Consider the following 8,459-nt stretch of genomic DNA (forward strand, 5'->3'; position numbering starts at 1 on the left):
TAGTTCCAGCTACTTGGAAGACTGAGGCGGAAGGATTGCCTGAGCCCAGCAGGTAGAGGCTGCAGTGGCTGGGAGCGACCACTACACTCCAGTCTGGGAGACAGAGTGAGATTCCAACTCAAAAAAAAAAAAAAAACGAAAGAAAGAAATTGAATGAAACACAAGTGTAGATTTCACTTGCCCCATCAGCTCATGATATATCCAGAAAGAAACAATGTGGAGAATCTGCAAAAATCTCAAAAAAAAAAAATCAGCAAATATAAGGGTGGGAATGATGGCTCAAGCCTATAGTTCCTGCACTGTGAGAGGAGGAGGCAGGAGGATTGCTTGAGGTCAGGAATTTAAGACAAACCAGGCAATACAGTGAGACTTGTTCTCTACTGTATATGTTCATCGTAATAATATAAGTGGTTCAATAATATTAGGTAATCTGTAATAAAATTGACCATAGTAGGCCGGGATCAGTGGCTCAGCCTGTAATTCCGCGCTTTGGGAGGCTGAGCCCGCGGATTCAAGACCCGCCTGGGCAACTTGGCAAGACCTCATCTCTACAATAAATAAATAAATAAAGTAGCCAGAAGTGGTAGCGCATGCCTGTAGTTCCAGCAACTTGGAAGGCTGAGGAGGAAGGATCGCCAGAGCCCAGCAGGTCGAGGCTGCTGTGGCCGGAGCGGACACTGCACTCCAGTCTGGGCGACAGAGTGAGACTCCAATTCAAAAAAAAATAAATTTGACCATAGTAACAGATCAAAAGAGAACTATATAATCAGTAGATGCCAAAAATAAATTTGACAAAAATCTCAAATCCATTTCTGCTTAAAACAAATAAAACCATAACAAAAATAAATTGACAGTAGCTTAACATGGTTTCTTACATACATGATGTATATGTGTGTGTATGTTTTCAAAAAAAGCCAGCATAATGTCTAAGAGTGGAATAGGAAATACATTCCCATCAAAGTCAACCGTAAGGTGAGAGCAGCCACCATCATTGCTGTCATTTAACATGGTTCTAGCAGTTCAAACCAATGTAATTAGACAAAAAAAGAAATAAGAGACATAAATATTGGAAAGAGGAAGCAAAATGTTGTGTAGATGATGTGATTGAAAAATGCAAAATGATTAGAAACAATAAGAGAATTCAGGATGCTGGCCATTTCCAAGGTTAATACACAAAACACAGTATCCAGTAGCCCTCCTTTACTTAAAAAAAAAAAAAAAAATATATATATATATATATATATTTACATACACACACATATATATACATACACATATTAGAAAATATAATAGAAATTGTAGTTACAGCAGTAATCAAAAAGATAAAATATTAACAATAATATTAAAAGACATACAAGTGCTTTACAAATTAATATTAAAATTATACCAAGAACATTCTATTCTGTGCTTTAAAATAGAAAGACTCAATATTATTAAAATGTCATTGCCCTTTCAATTAATCTATTAACTTGCCATGATTCTAATTAAACACCCACAGAATTTGTTTATCAGGCGGGGAACTTGTCAAAAAATGACATGACATTCAAATGAGGAAATAAGTAAGAGCCAGGAAAGCCCTGAAAAGAAAAGCAATAAGATGGGGCTAGACCTATCAGATGATAAAATGTATTATGAAATTACAATTTGTAAAGCAATTTGGTACCCAAAGTGAAACAGACAACCCAGTGAGCCAGAATAAAAAACCAGAAATAGATCCCAATACATATGAGAATTCAGTCTAAGGTGACATTTCAAATTAGTAGAGAAAAGGAGTAGTAAACTTATTTAACCATTTGGGCAGAAAAATTAAAGAGAAGCTCTATTCCATTCCCTAAATAAAAATAAATTTCAGGCAGAGTGCAGTAACTTATTCTTGTAATTCCAGCATTTTGGGAAACTGAGGTAGGAGGACTACTTGAGCCCAAGAGTTTGAGGCCAGCTTAGGCCACATAGTGACATCCTGTCTCTACAAACAAATAAAAAAATTAGCCTGGTGTGGTGGTGAGTGCCTATAGTCCCAGCTACTTGGAAGGCTGAGGCAGAAGGATTGCCTGAGTCCAGTAGGTAGAGGGCAGAAGGTATGCTTGTGCCACTGCACTTCAGCCTGGGCAATAGAGTGAGACCCTGACTCAAAAAATAAATAAATAAATTTATTTATTTATTAATTGCAGTGGATAAAAGGATGTATATGTTAAAAATAAAACCATAGAAAAGACACTAGGTGAATTTATTTACAATATTATAACAGAATGCAGCACACATACCTCAGGATTCCTAAAGTAAATATTTAGTAAATTTGACTATATAAAAATTTAAAACTTCTGTATGGTAAAACATTCTATAAAGCGAGGTGAAGAGCAAACCAGGAATAAGCGCTGCTGCGTGACAGACAAAAGAGCTCATCTCCTCCATCCTCGAAGACCTAAAGCAACTTAAATACAAAATGAGGACGGAAAATAAGCCAGCAGTTGAGAGAGAAATACAAATGGCTTCTAAAAGTCTCAACTTCACTCATAATAAGAGAAATGCCAATCAAAACAGTAAGACTTCTTTGTTTCTCCTATCAGATTGGCAGAGATCCACAGTTTGAGAGCGCCCAGTGCCAGGGAGGGTGTTGAGAAACAGTCACCCTCAGACACTATTGGTTGAAAGTGAGACTGGTGCAACTTTTGGGAGGGCGATTTGGCAATATCTGTCAAACTCCTTTGACCCAGAACTTAACTGCTTGAATTTTTAATCTACAGATCTACACACAAAAGTCTTCCAATTTAGATTTTAAAAGAATGTTCAAGAAATGTGCTTGAAGACGATCTCTTTCCCTGACTTTTGCTTTCTGATGCCTTAGCTCAATGGGTCTCAAAATTTGATGTGCATCAAAATCTATTGGAGGGTTTATTAAAACACAGGTTGCTGCAACCTATTCAGAATTTCTGAGACAGTAGTCTCAGGCATACACAAGAGTCTGCATTTCTAACAAGTTATCAGGTGATGCCAGTGCTGATGGTCAGGAGCTGCAACTTGGGAACCATTGCCTTAGCTCATCCAGAGGCCTGGGGTGGGTCTCCCCCCAAGATGGAGGCCTAGAGAGGTGAGTTCCTTTAAGGAGGGGAAAGAAAAAAGGGCAAGGTTGAGAGGAGTGGAATTCCTCCTCCAGGATTGGAGACAATGAGGGGGTAGTTGGGGTGAGTTGTCCAGGGAGGAATGATTGACTTTAGTCCCTATTCCCAGGCTCACCAAAGAGTCCTCATTTCCTTCCCTGCAAAGGAAAGTGGCTCAGAAACAGCAGGCCCCAATAGCTCCTCTCAGTGAATCCACAGGCTTGGATAAGGGGCATATAAGCCATGAGCACTCAGCAGGAACTGAAGATCAGAAAGCCAAGCCATCTAGACAGGGGAAGGCATCCCCATTCCTCAGATAAGCCTTGGAGGGGTGGAGTTGAGATGGCATACAGGAGAGTGTCCCTGTTTACTGAGACACTTGAGATTCAGCTGCTTTGATTTGATTTTGAAGAAAAATAAATAGAAATATTTTTTCCAACAAATGACATTGGGAAAATTGGATATCCACACATGCAAGAGTGAAGTTGAACCCTTACCTTATACCATACAAAACTTAACTAGAAATGGATCAAAGACCTAAACATAAGAGCTAAAACTATGAAACTCTTAGATGAAAAATACCACAAAGCTCCTTGCACTGAGAGCCAAGGTGGAATGAAATTCTTACCTATCTGTGGCAAAATAAGAAATACGTTTGGTGTTGTCCCTGGTTCCCTACTTAGTTCCTAAAACCTTTGGAATTTCTTGAGGGATGGGAATAGCTTTTGTTATTTATAAGAGGCTTCTTTTGATCATGCCTAAATTAATGTAACGAGGTGACTTAGGGTAGGCCCCTTAGCCTCAGAATGAGGTTGGTCACCAGAGAGACCAAGTGATTAGAGAGTTAAGACTTTCAACCCTACCCACCAACCTCCAGGAGGAGGATGGGGACTAGAGATTAAGCTCTATAAAAATTCTTGAACAAGGTCAGGCAGGGTGGCTAATGCCTATAATCCCAGCATTTTGGGAGGCCAAGGCAGGAGGATTGCTTGAGCCCAGGAATTTGAGACCAGCTTGGGCAATATAGTGAGATCTTATCTCTGCCAAAAAATAAAATAAAAATTAGCTGGACCAGGTGGTGAGCGCCTGTAGTCCCAGTTACTCGGGAGGCTGAGGAGGAAGGATTGCTTGAGCCCAGGAGGTTGAGGTTGCAGAGAGCCATGATTTTGCCTCCTGGTGACAGACTGAGAACCTGACACACAAAGAAACAACTCTTGAACAAGGTTGGGTGAGCGTCCAGATTGGAGAACAAACACATCCATATTGACATATCAAGACGGTAGCACACTCAATACCACTGGCACTTCTGTGCTTAAGACACTTGTGAACCTTGCTCTGTGTATCTCTTCATCTGGCACTTCATTTGTATCCTTTATAATAAACTGGTAAGTAAAGCGCCTTCCTCAGTTCTGTGAGCCATTCTAGAAAATTATTGAACCTTGGGAGGGGTTGTGGGAACGCCAGATTTATAGCTCGTTGGTCAGAAGTACAAGAGGCCTGGGATTTTTGATGGGTGTGTGGGGGAGAGGAAGCCCTCAAATTGTGGGGTCTGCACTGACTCCAGGTAATGTCGGAGCTGAATTGTTGAACACCCAGCTGGTGTCCAGAGAATCGGATAACTGACTTGTATGTATCAGAAAAGTCTTCAGGCCATCACACTAATTTAGATGGAGAGAAACCTAAACAGTTGAGTCTGACCCTTGGACCTCAGGTAGCCCTCACTGGTCCAGATGTAGAGTTAAAGACATTTTTTAAATTGAAACATAAAAAAAAAAAATTTTAGAGACAGGGTCTCACTTTGTTGCCCAGGCTGGTGTACAGTGGTGCCAATTATAGTTCACTGCAACCTGGAACTCCTGCATTCAAGTGATCCTCCTGCCTCAGCCTCCTTAGTAAGTTGAGACTACAGGCATGCACCATCATGTCTGGCTAATTTTTTTTATTTTTTGTAGAGACAGGGTGTCACTATGTTGCCCAGACTGGTCTCAAATTCCTGGGCTCAAGTGATGATCCTCCCACCTCATCCTCCTGAGTTGCTGGGATTACAAGTGTGAGCCACTGCATCCAGTGGTTCGGATGCAGAGTTATTGATGGGAAAAATGGGTACAGAACTAATCCTTGTATCTAACAACAGAGCTCTCACGACCTAATCACACCTTAAAGTTTCCACATCCCAACACTGAAAATGGCAATTAAATTTCAACATGAGTTCTGGAGGGGACATTCAACCCATAGTATTGTATGAGGCAATCACTTGGTTTTGTTTTTTTTTCTTTCTTCCATTGCTTTGTAATATTTCATTATATGAGAGATCACAATTCATTTCCAATCACCTATTTGGGGCTATTTGGGTTGTTTTTGGGTTTGGGTTATTTAGTGGATGTAAACACTTTGCTTCTCTTGGGGATATATTGAGGAGTGGAAATACAAGAACATAGAGTTTACCTATGTTTAGCCTTGGTACTGCCAAATTATTTGCCTGTGTTCATTCACCCTCCCATCAACAGTGTATCAGAGAGCTTGTTAATTCTCAATCTTGCCACATTTGGTATTGCCACATTTGATTTTAGCCTCACTTGGGGAAATGCATCATTAACTTTTAAAGATTTTTATTTAAAGCCTATGATAATACCTAAAAATGGGTGGTCCATTGATGCTGAATGTTGGAGAAACTTGTAGGACTCTTCTATATATTCAAGAATTCCCTGAGGATGTGTGGGTGTTTTTTTGCCTATATATGTGCCATAGTCACAGATGGATGGTGCTCCAGATCCCACCCTCCTAGCCTTGGAACACAGCCTTCTTTTCCCCATGAACAGGAAGAGCTTAGTTGGGATCCCAGAGGGAGATGTTTCCCATCACCAGCAACATCTGGGGAACATCTGGTGAGCCCCTCCCAGGATAGGGAGATGCTTTTTTGAAGAAAACACATCACTTATTTGATTCTTTTTTGTCTCCCATTTTTTCATATCTCCTCCTGCTTTCCGTACTCCACTGGGCTCCCTGCTATAAAGCCCCCACCCCAGCCCTTGCTAGCTTTCTGCCCTTATTTCTGTCTTTTCTGGTCTCCCCAATACACAGCCCAGCAGGATGCAAACGTAGGGACCCTCAATTCTGCCCATTTCCCTGATCAACGGGCAGCATCTTCTAGAAACTGAGTGAAGGATGTTAAAGCTGGGGATGGGCGGTTCTCTGGTCCAGTGCCTCCATTTTACAGACTGGAAACTGAAGCCCAGAGAGAAGGGGAGTCAGGGACAGAAACCAAACTAGAACTTCACTTCTAAGTATCATAGAAACCTCATTTCTGTTGGGGACCTGGACTGCAGATCAGTGGAAAGGATTCTTGGGACCAGCAAGGCCTACAGCTGACACCCACGGGAAGAGCCAGCTGAGTGTATGGGGAGGGTGGCCTAGGGGGCTGCCTCTGACAGCCCTGAGAGCTGAGACACCTTCAGAAACTGACACCCAGCTTTGCAGCCCTTAAACTCCTTACTGAGCTGTCTCAGTCACACCATAGCTTCAGTGTGCTAGCTTTGTGTTAAGGATCCCTCTACACCTCTAACCCTGCTTTGAGCCCCTGCAACTTTTACCCAATTATTAGGTACATTTAATATATTCAGTGAAGTTCTTACCAAGCTCTGGGGATAGAACAGCGATCAAGAACACTGTCCCTGCCCTTCCATGCTCACAGAAAATACACAGGGAAACCACACAACTAAGCGGGTACAAAGCAGGTGCAGGTGAGCATCCTTGAAACTTTGACTCCTGAGACTTGACTGCTGGCCAACAGGGTTGGAGTGCAGTTATCAAGGATTCCAGGTAGGAGTGTAGATGTGATGCTGGGACAGAATAATACCTGGTATGTAAAACAAAACGAAGTGCAGCAGGACCAATGTTAAGAGCACATGAATGGACAAAAAGACAATTACACACGTTAATGACCCTGAAGTGGAGGAGCTGGGAAGGAGGGGGGAAAGGAGGTATGAAAAGGGAAGTAAGACTGCACAGGTGGGCAAGGGCCAGATGATCCTGGTTTTGTAGGCCCCTGAGTCAGACTTCATTGAGAGGGCACTGGGCAGCCATGGAAACTTGGCTCCAGCTGGCCAGACACCGCCCCTTCAGGCCCCCAGGTGCACCCACTCAGATCTGTAAGGACTAGATCTTTATCTTCTCCCAACTTGCTTTCCTCCTATTGTGCTTTTATGGAAAAGTAGAAGGGACAGATTCCCCCGGCCCCTTACACAAACGTCTGTGGTTGAAGAGGGGCCCTTACCATCAGGTGCCATGCAGGCAGAACTGGAGGTCACCCCCAACCCCCACCTGGAGGAAGGTAGAATGGAAGGAATCCTGAGGGCTGGGCTAGCGCTGACTATTCATCTAGGACAGTCAGAAGAACCCAGAATGCAGCGGGAGCTGGACTGAGAGGGGGAGGGCCAGGCTCCCACGAAGGCTCCCTGGAGGAGGCGGTGCAAGTTGAGCCCTTTAAAAGGCGTTGGGAGGCCTAAGCAGAGGATCGTGAGGCATTCCAGGGTGGAAACGCTAAGGTGATGGGGACCTGGGCTGGGAAGTTGAGGCTGGGCTCCTGGGCCAGGACTTGGCTGCCGGAATTTCAGGACAGGGAGCGCTGGCCTTGAGTCAGGACAAGTCCTGGTGGGATCAGAGATGGCAATGGTCCGCTTTAAATGGCCAGGGTCTGGTCCGGAAGAAACCAGGCTTTTTTTGTTGTTTGTATTAAAGGCGGGTTGGGATGGGGGTGGGGGAATTGGCTCCAAGAACGCCTAGATCCGAATTTCTGCAGGAGAAGGGTTTCTGGCCCGTGGGCAGAGGTGAAGTTCAGGCCCACTGATGACATCCTTCCTGCCTCCCCGCTCCCTGCACCCCACACACCCCAGATCCATTTTCAGTCATAGTTTACTTTTTCGGCGGATGGGGGGGGGCAGAATGGGGGCGGAGGAGGGAACACTTAAATTAGAATGTAATACACTGTCTCTGGCGCGGTGGGGGTGTAGGGCGTTTGGGAGGCGTCGGCTCTGCCACCGTCTAGCTCGGTGGTCTCGTGGCGTTCCGCGCCGCTCGCGACCTCAGTCTGCCCGTCTGTAAACAGGGGCGGTGGAGATCTTCACCACCCGGCCCCGCCAGCTCGGAGCGTGAGCGCCTCCAGGCAGGGTGCGGGAGGTGGGGCGGGAAGGGCGGGAGAGGGCGGGGGGCAGGGAGGCGCCGTCGCGGGGTCAGAGTCCGCGGGGAGGCCCCCCCGGCGCAGCGCCGGGCTCCGGGCGGGGGAGGGGCGGCGCCTCCGGGGCGGGGCGGCCGGGCGGCTGGCGGGAGGCCCGGCGTGCGTCAGCGCGGCGAGCCCCGGAGTTT

The sequence above is a fragment of the Carlito syrichta genome, unplaced genomic scaffold (assembly GCF_000164805.1).
Source record: "Carlito syrichta isolate Samal-C Ts95f unplaced genomic scaffold, Tarsius_syrichta-2.0.1 Scaffold315530, whole genome shotgun sequence".
NCBI classification, from domain to species: Eukaryota; Metazoa; Chordata; class Mammalia; order Primates; family Tarsiidae; genus Carlito; species Carlito syrichta.